Consider the following 13946-nt stretch of genomic DNA (forward strand, 5'->3'; position numbering starts at 1 on the left):
ATTTTCAGGATTTGATAGTTGGAGAACATCCACATCGAGGAGTAATATATGCTGTAGGAAAATAATTTCTTTTGACACCCCTGCACTCTTCCAGCAAGCGAAAGATACCTATTATTCCATCTATTGAGCTTCTTGTCTATTTTGCCTCTAACCCATAACTACATCTCCTTGAGAGATGAGGAGATGGCAAAGGGTATTCCCAAGTATCTGACAATCTTATTAGCCCCCCCCCCATTGGACCCCAAACTGTTGCAACCAATTTGGAGGCTCCTCTTTCCAACCAAGCAGGGTGGATTTAGCTTGAGATATTTTGGCCCCTGAAATCTCTCCTAAGAACTTAATTTTGCACTCCAAGGCTTCCATATTTTGTTTGGAGAGTTCTATAAAAGTGCAGTGTCATTAGCAAATTGTGTATTAATCAACTCAAAGCCATTAGGAAGTTTAACACCTTCTACTTTAGGGGAAATGGTGTCATCTCTTAAGATATAATACAGGGCATCTGAAGCAATAACAAAAAGAGCAGGGGCTAGAGGGCAACCTTGTCTAATGGACCCGCCGAGCTTGATATTGTGAGAGAGAGAACCATTAATCTCTACCTGAGCCGATGCATCTTTAAGGAGAATCTTCACCCATTTGCAGAATTCCACTGGAAATCTAAAGGCTTCTAGCATCATCAAAATAAACTCCCATTCCACCCTATCATATGCCTTCTCAAAGTTTAAAAGGAACATGGCCGCATTCTGACCTAATACATTTGCCCAGTCCATCGCCTCTCAGCTGGTGATTAGATTTTCCAGGATGAATCTTCCTTTAATGAACCTTGTTTGCGTGGGACAAATGAATTTGGGCAGTAAATTCTCTAATCTGAGAGCAAGAGTTTTAGCCAGTATTTTATAGGATACATCGAGGAGCGTAATTGGTCTCCAATTTTTAATAAGTGACTTGTCCCCTTCTTTGGGTAAAAGCTTAATAGTCCCTTTATTGATAAGTTCACCTAGAGAACCAGTCTCAAAAGCCTTTGAACATAGTTCATGGAGATCTTGGCAAATCCACTCCTCATTAGCTTTATAAAATTCCACAGGCAGACCGTCTAGGCCCGGAGTTTTGTCATTGCTCAGGTTCCTAATTACAGTTTTCAGCTCATCCACTGAGATAGAGCCCCTCAACACTTGAGCATCCTTTGCTGCAATCTTATTGGGAATAATAGCTCTACACTTCTCTCTTGCTTCCTAAGAATTAAGGGAATCTTCTGAGGAGAAGAGACCTCTGTAAAACTAGCAAAAAGCCTCCTTTATTGTTTTTGATTCAGCATATTGAAGAAAAATTTAAATCCTTTGTCACCGAATTGCATCCACTGACTTCGAGCCCTGATCATTGCCCCTCTAATCTTAGCTTGTTGGTGCTTCCTCAGAGTATCCCTTGCCTGGGCCACTTTGTCTGATAGTTCTACTCTGCTTGGGCTATCTTGGACCTCTACCTCACATTGGTGCAGTTCATCAGAAAGTGTTTTCTCCTTCCTCCTATAATCTTTAGCTTTCTTCTGCCCTATAGTTTGAAGAAGAGCTCGCTAGCTTTTAACATTTTGGTTCCATCTGCTTACGTGAGAGTTCAAATCCTTATTACCTTTGTTGAACAGTCTAACAATTTTTAATGCTACTAGCACATCCCGATCCTTGAGGAGATGGGCATTGAGGAAGAATTTCTCTCCTTCTTTTCCTTGCTTTGCCGATGAGTCTCTGAGTCTAATATGGGAAATAACCGGATAATGGTCCGAGAGTGAGGCCGGCCATACTGTCATGATATTACCCTTATTATCTGGTTCAAAGGAGAATTTCTCTCTATCAACATAGAACCTATCCAGTCTACAGTAAATTCTATGTTTTCCTCTATGGTAATTGCACCATGTGTACCAAATTCCTTTGGCATCCTTCTTGTTACTTAGTAGGGGGTCAAAAAGTTTTCTACAACTCTTCATTCTTTCCCAATGTAGTTTCTCCGATCCTTTCCATTCCATAGGAGCACCACCACATTTATTCTCATGACCTTCAATCATATTGAAATCTCCCCCAATTATCCACAGTATATCAGGGAGGGAGGCAATCCAATCCCACAAAGCGGTCATTTCCCTGTAATCATTGGCATCATAGATTGAGCATATGTCGATGATGGTTTTATTAATGTCCAGTGAGGCCCATACTGCTCTGTTACACGGTGAGCACCCTTGGTTCACTATGTGATCTTTCCATTTGGAGTAGATGAGCAACCCAACTCCCCCTCTACCTTTATCATGGTCTGAACAGATCTTAATAGAGTCTTTCCAGATGAACTCTAAATTGACCTCCAAGGTAAATTTAACTACTTTAAGTTCTTGTAACATGACAAAATCTACATCCTTGTGTTGATTAACAAACTTCCTAACTATCTGCTTCTTGTCTGGTGACTCCAGAACTCTAATATTCCATGAGATGCACTTCATCATGACAATATGAGATTTCTTTACTCTTTAGAGGCCTTAAAACTATTAAAACACCTAGGGAGATCTTTCTTTTGTTCATTTTTCCTTCTATTAGTTGAGCCCTTATTCTTTGAACCTAGTGGTCTACCTCTTCTTCTTCTGGGTAAAGCCTCAGGGTTCTCACTATCTGTCATCCATTCCCTTTCTTCCTTGGTGTAATCATCATTCTGAGATTCCTCCTTGAGATCAAAGACCTTCTTGAGGCCATACTGACTGGGGGCCTCACCACTCTCAGAACAAGGTTCGAGTGCCTTCAAGCTATTAGAACAATCTAGGGTTTCATCCTCAAGGGCTAGGGGTTTACTACACCTGTCATCACAACATTCAGGGTCAGCAACAATAACCTCAATCACACAGTTGTCCTCGATTTCTACAAACTTCTTGGGGGGAAGGGAGACGACTGTTTCAGGAGTGAATTCTGTACGAGAGGGGGATTCTTCTGCAATGTCCGTGACACATGTTAAGGCAAGCTCATAGGAGACATCCATGTCTGCTGAGTTCTTATGAGAAGCCTCTAAACTCACGGTCTCACCAGGACTCCCTCCCTTACCCAACTCACTACTAACACCGTCCCTCTCTTCGAGATTTTGCTCAACGGGTCTATCAGGGGCAGAGGTTGCATTCGAGATCGAGAATCTCATTTATGGGGGAATCTCTTACACATCGTCATCCATAGGCGAGGCCAAGTTGTTCCCCACAAAAGATTTATCCTTTCTAATCTTTAAATTATTAGGATTATTTGCTCTAATTTTCTCTAGTGCCAATTGTTGGGCATTTTTTCTTCTCCTTTTCTTAGGGTTTTTTTCAACCACTTGAAAACCATCCTGTTGTTCTTCACCCATCTATTTTAGGGCTTCTGATATAGCAGAATGAGTGGCAGAGACATTATTGGAGATTCCAGTGTTAGCATTTTTACTAGAATCCGTGGTTCTATTATTTTCTCCATTCATAACTCTATTGATTATTTTGCTAATGGAGTCAAGATTGTCCATGAGCGGAACATGATTTCCGTGGATTGGAGAAGGGTTGCTAGGTTCATTGTGGGCCTTCTCCACTCCTTTATGTCGATTAACAATGGGGCAATTCTTCCGAATATGTCCCTCTTTTCTGCAGAGGAAGCACACATTAATCCCTCTGAGGATTCTAATAGGACAAGAAACAAGTTCATTTCCTAGATTAATGTTTACCGAATTGGGAATGTCACAGCTAGGGTTGATCGAAACCAGAACCCTAGCATCCAAGTGAGGTATAAGAGAGGCTGAGTTATCCAACCGAATAGTCTTGCCAATTGATTCAATTATTTGTGGTATAAATCTCCATAACAATGAAGGAACATTTTTAACCAGAATCCATCTAGGGCACGAAAGTGCCAAAATTTCTTCATTGACCGCTTTAGGAGACCACCCTTGGGCACGAAAGGTGCATTTTTCAACCATCCAATATTGTTTTCTACCAACCTCCATTTGAGTTTTATGATCTTTGAAAAAAATTACAAATAAGCCTTTTTGAATTAATCTACAGAATGAGACATGATAACCTAATTTAGTATTCCAGACATTTCTGAACCAATCATCAAGAAATTTTCGGGCCGGACATTTATCGACATCAACAACCACAAAGAAAATAGCAGTATCTCTTAACCTATTCTTTTCCATATTAATTTCAATTCACATTAATTCATTAGGAGAAATGGAGATGGATCCCAATGTATAGTTAGGGTCCTTACCTTCTCCACGGGGGCCACCATTATCAAAAGACACAAACCTAGCACCCTCTGCGACGGTGAAGAGCGACTGATGGACGACTTCCTTGAAGGTTTTTTTCTTCACTTCATTTGCTTTTAATTTGTTGCTTGGCTTGCCGATGCCTCCAAAAGAGCCTTCCATAAACGCACATTAACCACCCCCGCAAAGAGGAGTGCAGACGACTGTTGGGAAGGACAAGAAGCAATAACGCATGCATGCAAAATGAAAAGAATGGAGATACAAACAAGCAAAATGCAGAAAGAAACTTACCTACATGGAGGAGGCCGTCTGCACTCCCCCACGTTAGTGGCTACGACCCCTGCAACCTCGTGCCAACCCTGAAGGCGAGACTTAGGTGCAGGCGATGTTGCAGAGCCCAAATTCAATCGTATTCTTATGGTTTCATTTTATACTCTTTAATATTAATTTTTATTCATCTTATTAAAATAACTATTAATAATTATTAAATTGTACAAGATAAATATTTGAGGTTGGACTTTTTTAATGATTAAATTAAAAACGTTAAATGTATGATTAGAACTTATTAAATTAATTTTGTTAAAATAATAAAAATTATAATTATAATTTTCAAAAAAATATATAGAAAAGAATAATTTAAAAAAATATGAAACTATAACTATAAAGAATACATAGAATAATTAGGTATTTTTTAAGAGAAATTTGTTGTGTAATGTTTGCAATTTAATTTAATTTAATTTAGATAGCGTGAATTACATTCAAGTTTTAATTTAATTGATTTATCACTTATATTTGTAGAAATAAGAAATTATTAAAATCTATATATCTATATAGAAAAATGATTCAAAATAGACATTTTTTTTTAAACCTATGTGGTGGTTTCACTAAGCAAACGTTTTAACCACTGTATTACATGGGTCACTCTTAAACAATTCTTTTTTAAAATATAAATAATTAAAAAAAAAAAACTCATAAGTTTTTTAAACTAATCATAGGGTACATAAATAATTTGTACACTACATTAAATTTATAAATATAAATCTTAATTTCATAAAAATTAAGTTTATTTAAAAATAAAAAATAATAATCACTTTTGATTGGTGGAAAACAATTGATTAATTAGGTTCCATTAAATGCAATAGTATTGTCTACGAGTACCAACAAGTGCCACTTAGTGGTGAGTACCTGCCTTAATAGTATTGTAATAACTAGCAATTGCACCTTGGTGTGCAATGGGTACGCCGAAGAGGCGTGGAAGGTCAATTGGGAAAAAAAATTGGTCTATAAGTTGCACATTTGTGTAGTACATGAGATCAAGTGTTAGACAATTTAACAAATGATGCTATTTGTGCAACAAAGGTCTCAATGGAGAAGCGATACAAAGAAAATAGAGAGAGGTAAAAGGAATATATATATATATATATATATATATATATAGAGAGAGAGAGAGAGAGAGAGAGAGAGAGAGAGAGAGAGAGATTATTGTTCTTCACTATTGACCTTTTTAACAAATGATAAAAGGATTTTTTTTACCTTGATAGATCTATTCATTTTCATTTGTCAAAATGGATGGAGAATATGTTTGACATCAATTAGAGCACAATGGAAAGATATATCACAACACATTCACTTTTCAATATGTGAGAGGATGATTTACATGCAACTTCTTTTTCATAGAATTTCATAAAACTTGAGACAAAATAAAAATGTATTACATTGCAGTCAAACATAGTAATTAGTGGGTCGTCTACATGATTTATTTTTAATTGAACATTATATTTGATTTATATGAGATATATTATTTACTTTTGTAGATTACGTTCTACATAATATATATTATCACATATGTTATATGTTTAGTATCTTCAATATTCATTTTTTAAAGTTATATGAAATTTATTGAAAAATATTTAAATTTTATTTATGTAAACTTATACAATATTAATATAAATATTGTATGTAATATACATTTCATAAGAGTTTCTAAAAGGGAATGACCTAGTTTTATGGGTAATTAAGTGTCAAATGTGTGACATGGAGAGGGTGTAAATATTGGTGCTAGTTTGAATGCATTTGCTAAAAAACATTTGCAAAAACACAAAATGTAAAGTTTAAACTAATGTAGGTACAAATTAGTACATGGAGTGACTCCGTTTCTCATGCTACCATTATATTTTTTGGACTATTATTCATTTATTTTGATATGGACCATGGGCTTCTTTGAATCTCATTCTTCCTAGAGGCAACTATATTTAATTCCATTGATTTGATTTGATTTGATTTCTCTATAATCCATAACTAATGCCTTTCTAACATATGAGATGCAATGAGTACATCAAAGAGATGTGGAAGGTCAATGAGGGAAAATTGTGGTCTATGTTTTGCATATATTTGTGCAATATAGGAGGTCAATTGGCAGGCCATTTAGCAAATGATGTTTGGGCAAAAGGGGTCTCAATGGAGAACTGGTAGCTTCAAATGAACCATGCATCAAATTGCATGGATCCAAACATGATTGAATTAGAACCTTTGAATCATATTGCATCCCTTTTGAAAGGCTTTGTATCGTTGATTTATTATATCAAGTTGTCCATTTCAGATATGAAATCACTTTAGTATAATAAAAATGTTTTTAAAATTGATTAAAGAATAATAAAATATATTAAAATCAACCCAAAATATTTCCAATGGGTTTCCTCACATACTTAGCACCTAGGTATCGCATTTACCATGACCATGGGCAATGTCTCATGAGCAAGAGGGGTAAGGAGATAGAGATAGAGAGAAAGGCATAGGTAGAGATGGAGAAGTGGGAGAGATAAAGATAGAGAGGAGAAGGATAAATAGAGATAAAAGAGATAAATATAGAGAGAGGGAGAAAGAGGGAAAGATAGAGATAGAGATAATAAGTGATGATGATGATGATGTGTGTGTGTGTGTGTGTGTGTGTGTGTGTGTGTGTGTGTGTGTGTGTGTGTGTGTGTCTATATATATATATATATATATATATATATATATATAGAGAGAGAGAGAGAGAGAGAGAGAGAGAGAGAGAGAGAGAGAGAGAGAGAGAGATGATGATGATGTGTGTGTGTGTGTGTATATATATATATATATATATATAGAGAGAGAGAGAGAGAGAGAGAGAGAGAGAGAGAGAGAGAGCGCAAAATATATAGATGGTGAGATAAAGTGATAGAGATATAAGGAGGAATAGAAAGAGGGGGATATGAAGAGAGAGATATAGATATGCAAATAGAGATGGAGAGAGGGGGAGATAAATAGGGGTAGATATAGGGAGAGAAGAGATATATGGGAAGAGAAAGAGGGAGAGAGATAGAGAAAGAAATATAGGTAGGGGGATAGGGTGTGGTAGAGAGAGGGAGAGAGAAAGGGAGAGATATAGGTAGAGGAGGGAGAGATCAAAGATGGGGGAGAGGAATATAGGTAGAGGAGAGAGAGGGTAGAGGGCAAGAGTGGAAGAGATATAGATAGAGGGTGATATAGAGAAGGATAGGGAAAGAGGTAGAGAGGACTGAGAGAAAAAGATAGATGGATAGAAAGAGATAGATAGAGTGAGAGGGTCATAGAGAGAGATATATAGTAGGAGAGATGGAGTGAATAAGAGAGAGAAGAGGGAGGTAGAGACAAGGAGATAAACAGGGAAATATGTGAATTAAAATAAAATATAAAAATATAAAAATATAATTAAACATTAAATGGATTCTAATAATTTTTATTATTAATTGTAATTTCATAAAAAATAGATATAAATAATTAAAATAAATTTTAAAATTAAATCTAAATTAAAATAAAATAAACTGAATGTAAAGTCAAAACATTTCAAAATCTAAATTTTAATAAAAAAATAATTTAAACAAATTAATAACAAATAATAAACTTATTAACTTAATAAAAAATTAAATGAAAAAGTAAAATTAATTCTTCAATTTATTAGAATTGAAATATTTATTAAATATACACTTAAAAATATAATTAATATATTACAATAAATATTAAGGTTAATTGAAAGAAAAAATTAATATTAACAAATTAATTTTTTTTTATAAAATTAAAAGTAAATATAGTTAAACTATTGAAATTCAAGACCTCATTTCATATAGAATATTTTAAATAAATAAACTATAATAAAATTGTTAAAACTAAAATTTAATTTTTTATATTTAAAATTACAAGTAAAACTTAAATAAAAAAAGGTAAAAATAAAATGAAATCTATTAAAAGATAAAAATTCAATTATAAGTGTTTTAAAATAATCTCTATTTTAATATATATATATATATATATATATATATATATATATATATATAATTTATAGGCCTTAAACGTATATTATGGTAAAAAACTTTAAATGTTTTCATTTAACTTAAAATTTATTTTTACTATTCTACACACTTTTTACAATACATTATATTTATAAAAAGTTACAATTAACATATACCTATTCTATAATTAATATATCTACTCAAGGAATTTCTCAAACACAATATATAATTATTATCTTTCCACAGATTCATAATAAACGATCCAACCATCCTTGTATTCTATTAAAATAGTATAAAATTTATACAAATGAAAATTCTACAAAAGATATGAATTTATCCTTCGCCATAAAATTCTGCATTAATTTTAAAATATAATAGAAATCTATCCTCTCCCCTTGAAAATTTAGCAACTATATTTGGGAAGTAATTCACCAACTAAGGGGAGACGCAACACATAATATTTTACTCTTAGCAGCCACGTGGCAGTGAAGAAATGAGATATATTGTGGAAATTGGAGTTTGAAGTATTCTATTGGTTGATATTTGAAATTGCAAAGGATTCTAGTTGGAGAAACATTCTTCGAAGTACATAGTCTGTCGAAAAGGTAAAGTATTTAAACTAGCAATTGCACCTTGGTGTGCAATGGGTACATCGAAGATGAGTGGAAAGTCAATTAGGAAACATTTTGGTCTATTTTTGCATATATCTATGTAGGAAAGGAGATTCCATTAGTAATATGCACCTATTATGTTTGCAATAGAGAGAAAGGGAGAGAGAGGGAGAGAGGGAGAGAGAGAGAGAGGGGGGGATAGAAAGAGGGATAAATACAGGGGCAAAGTGAGGGATATAGAGAGGAGTAAGGAGATAGAGATAGAGAGGGAGAGAGAGAGAGGGGGGGATATAGAGAGAGGGAGATATAGAAATAGATGTAAAGAGAAAGAGAGATAGAGATATATGAGAAGGGAAAGAGAGAGATGGATATATATGTGAAGAGACATGGAGAGAGGATAGAGATAGAGAGGATATATATATATATATATATAGAGAGAGAGAGAGAGAGAGAGAGAGAGAGAGAGAGAGAGAGAGAGAGAGAGAGAGAGAGAGAGAGAGAGAGAGAGAGAGAGAGAGAGAGAGAGAGAGAGGGGTTATAAATAGATATAGAGAGGGAGAAGGAGGGCGTATGTGTTTTAATGGTCTCAATTTCTATGTAATTTTAGATTTATTTTAAGATAATTTCCTTAATATAATATTCTAGTAGCATTTGGTATGTATTTTTGGTTAAGTTTGGCTTCTTAATCTTTGCCCTTTTACATTTATCATTGCTCATACATATTCTTACTCTTGTTCTATCTATATTTGTTTTCATATATTGCCATCATTTATTAGTTAATGTGAAATGAATCACTATAGTACTAAATCAGAGAGAAAGTAAGTCCTTTCCTTCCTAGTAAAATGTCCTTCATCTAATGACTATGTAAACAATTCTTATGGAAAGTAGAGAACATCTTGTTCTTTCTTCCCTTGTCTTCCTTAGCGTGTGTAATCTATGGCTAAAATAGATTTGAAAAGATGTTTGCAATAGTTAATGAGAATTAATAGGCTTTCTTATTTATTGAAAATTTGTGGTAAGTTTTGATACCAATTATGGGTTACATTTGACTGTAAGTTGTGCTTACAAATCTTAGGAATATAGGACGAGTTGTAGTATATCAATTATGGAGTGTATTTTATCATATGATGTACACTTATAAATTGTAAGAAAATGGAGCATATTTTATGATACCAATTTAATTATATTTGATATTTAAAAACTTTAGAATGTGACAAAAGTTGTATGGTATTGATAATGGGTTATATTTGACCATGTTCGATGTTAACAACTCTCAAATATATCAAGTGAATTGCAATATGCCTATTATGCATTACATTTTACTACAATCCACAATTACAAATTTTAAGCATGTGAAGTGAATTGTCATGTGCCAATTATGGGTTACATTTGATTGTGATCTATGTTTTCAATTCTAAAGAATGTGAGGTAAATTGTAGGTTATATTTGATCATGTTCCATGTTAACAAACCTTTCATACATCAAGTGAGTTCCATTGCACCTATTATGCAATACATTTGCATATGATCGACAATATCAAATTTTACACATGTGAAGTGAATTGTCATGTGGCAATGACATGTCACATTGAAATGTAATCCGTGTTTAGAAATATTAAGAATGTTGATTTAGCTCTAGACTATCAACATGAGATTCATTTTTTTTAACATTATACATGTTTTAAGGTGATGTAAGAGAAATACTAAATATATAGATATTTAATATTTATACCTATTTATTAATTATCCATAGATATATTTTATTATTAAAGTTTATATTACAATTATCTATTATAATATATATTTATAATATTTTTATATATTATAAATATAATTATATATTTATATTTTATATTCAACTATTTATTTATTTTATATACTGAAATTTCTATTGTAATTATTTTTATTATTTATTTAATATTTAAATTATTTTTAAAAATATTATATTTAATAACAACTAACTACATTACACCAAATTATTAATCATACACAATGCTAATTTAAAAAAATTACTTTAACCTGCCTAAAAAACCATGCTAATATAAGCAATGTGCACTAAATTTTGGGAGTGGGGAGATTGAAAATGGAAACATCTCATCCATATAAGTTATAAATAATTCTATCATGTTTGATAGAATTTTTAAAAACTTTTTAAAGATATGTTTAATCAAGTTCATCTACATGTGGTTCAACAATGATACAATAGATCATTTTTTGTCTCTATTTGGTAATTTTCTTGCACATATTAGTGGTTTGTCTCTCTCAATTCTACAACCTTTAGTACTTTGTCCTTTCGTGGCAATATTATCCATTGATGCTCCTTACACACCATCCCATGAATAATCAACATTATTTCATTCAACTAAATTTAATGTTGGTAGAAATTGATAAGGGAGCCATGTAGACTTAGCGATTGTTAAAGCTAAAATTTAACTTTTATATTAAAGATTATAGATGAAACCAAACTTTAAAAAATAAAAAATAAAAATAAAATGAAACATATTTAAAAAAGGAAATGTTAATTCATGTATTATTGATTTAATTAAGTCAACTTAGATATGACTAATATTAATTTCATTATTTTAAAAATAATTATATTTATTAAAAACTTATTTTATATTTATATAAGTGTTTGTATATAATACATATTAAAATTAATTATTTATAAATTATAAGTTATATTTTAATTATTTGGCGTATAAATTAAAATTAAATGAAAAAGTTAATTCAACTTATATATGAATACAATAATTATTAATAATATCATTATTTAAAAACAATTAAATTTATTAAATACTGATTATATTTTTCATTGGAGATAGTAAAAAAGGGTGGCCATTTCCCTCACTTTTGCCTGATTTTGGTTCCAATAATTCTGGTTCTCCAAGATTAAAATCCTTGTGTCTTTAATTTGATTGTGCAAGAGTCTATAATTATTAGTTCCTTCATTAGAGCTAATATATTTTGTATGGTTTTATGCACAGGCTTGCTAGGCAAGAACTAAGCAGGATAAAAAGTATGATAAGTGTATGTAATGAGGATAATTAATGAATTATGCACTAACAAATGGAAAGAGATGGGCGCCACTTGCTATATGGAATAGTAATAAGACCAATTATACAACTTTGAAAGAGCTAAATGCTATGTTCCATAGTGGTCCACGGATGGGGACAAGGATGAGAACAATGGGGGATGCATTTCAGGTATCATAATCTAGAGGGCCTTCTTTTTGGGATGATAGTTGGGTGGCTGCAAGAAGTTGAGTCCCACTTTTGGGCAAAAAGTGGAAGTGTTTTTTTTGTTTTTCAAATTTTCTGTCGATTGATGTCAAAATTTGAGGCACTTAGAGATTGAATCTCAAAAGACTTCACTAATAGAAAATGTAGTGTACAGAGTCTACTTTTCAAATATTTAATTTATTTCAATACCCACATGGTAGAAATTGCTTTTTAGTAGGCATGTTTAAAACCACTCTTCAAAATGCCTGTTTCAGGACCATACCACACGTGTACAACCACCATTTTTTGACGCAAATAAATGAATTTTTGCAAATCCTTATGGGAAAAGATACCTAAGACACCAAATATTGATGAGAATATTTTTTATTATTTTTTTATTGAATATATATATTTTTTTTTAATTTTTAATTGACTATAAAGTACATTTTCAAAACGTTAGGTGTACGACCACAATAATTTGATGAAAATTTCGTATTTTTTATTTTTATTTTTATCTTCAAAAGAATTGTATGGAGATTGATGTCATATAATTTATTTTTCTAAAAAATTAAAAACCAAAAAGTTATTAAAGTTTTATTGAACCTCAATATTTTAGGTTTACGTACCACTTTTGATTAATAAATAATGAAAAAATAATAAAAATAATATTATCACTATGAAATTTATATTTTTGAAATTAGGACAAATCTTTAATGGATTTTCGTTTCATCAAAAAATTTCGATTAGGAAGGCCCTCAAAAAATTTGGGCAAGGCAAAAATATGATATTCTTTTGCCTTGGCCATTTTTTGGAGGTTCAAGCATAGGCTTGGTCCAACCAAGCCTAACGCGAAGCAAAAACCGAGGCATAGGGCTGTTTCTCACTCCACCTTTTATGAAACGGGCGCACGTTATTTGAAATTCAAAAAAGGGGCACCCGTTTTGAAATTTATAGCATTTTAAGAGACGTGTGCCCATTTTTAGAAACGTGCACCCATTTTTAAAAATATGTGCCCGTTTTTAGAAACGTGCACCCGTTTTTAGAAATGTGCACCCGTTTTTAAAAACGTGTACCCATTTCTAAAAATCGTGCACCAGTTTTGTGTGGGGGTTCGATCCTAAACGTACACTCGTTTTTCAAAATGTGCACCCGTTTTATTTCTATGGGTCGGGGCCCTGAAGCTAAATGGGTGCCCATTTCTTAAAAAACGTGCACCTGTTTCTAGCGGCAATTTTTTTTGCTTGCGGACTTCCACATAATTGGGACCCAACTTCTTGCACCCACCTAGTTTATATATATTATACAAGGAGAAATTTTTAAAGATTAACTTAAAAATTAAAAATAAAAGAAACCTTAAAAAGTAAAAAATCAATTCATAATTTATTTATTTAATTAATTCAATTAATATAAATATAATTATTAATATAATTATTTCAAAAAATAATTATTATTAAAATTACTATATGATTATTTATATGATATACATTATAATATAATAATTATTACAATAAACAAAAATCAAAATTTTAAAAGTTAAACATGTAATTTTTTATTTATATATTATATTCATTACATATTATACTATAAAAATTA

The sequence above is a fragment of the Cryptomeria japonica genome, chromosome 6 (genome assembly GCF_030272615.1).
Source record: "Cryptomeria japonica chromosome 6, Sugi_1.0, whole genome shotgun sequence".
In the NCBI taxonomy this organism is placed as follows: domain Eukaryota; kingdom Viridiplantae; phylum Streptophyta; class Pinopsida; order Cupressales; family Cupressaceae; genus Cryptomeria; species Cryptomeria japonica.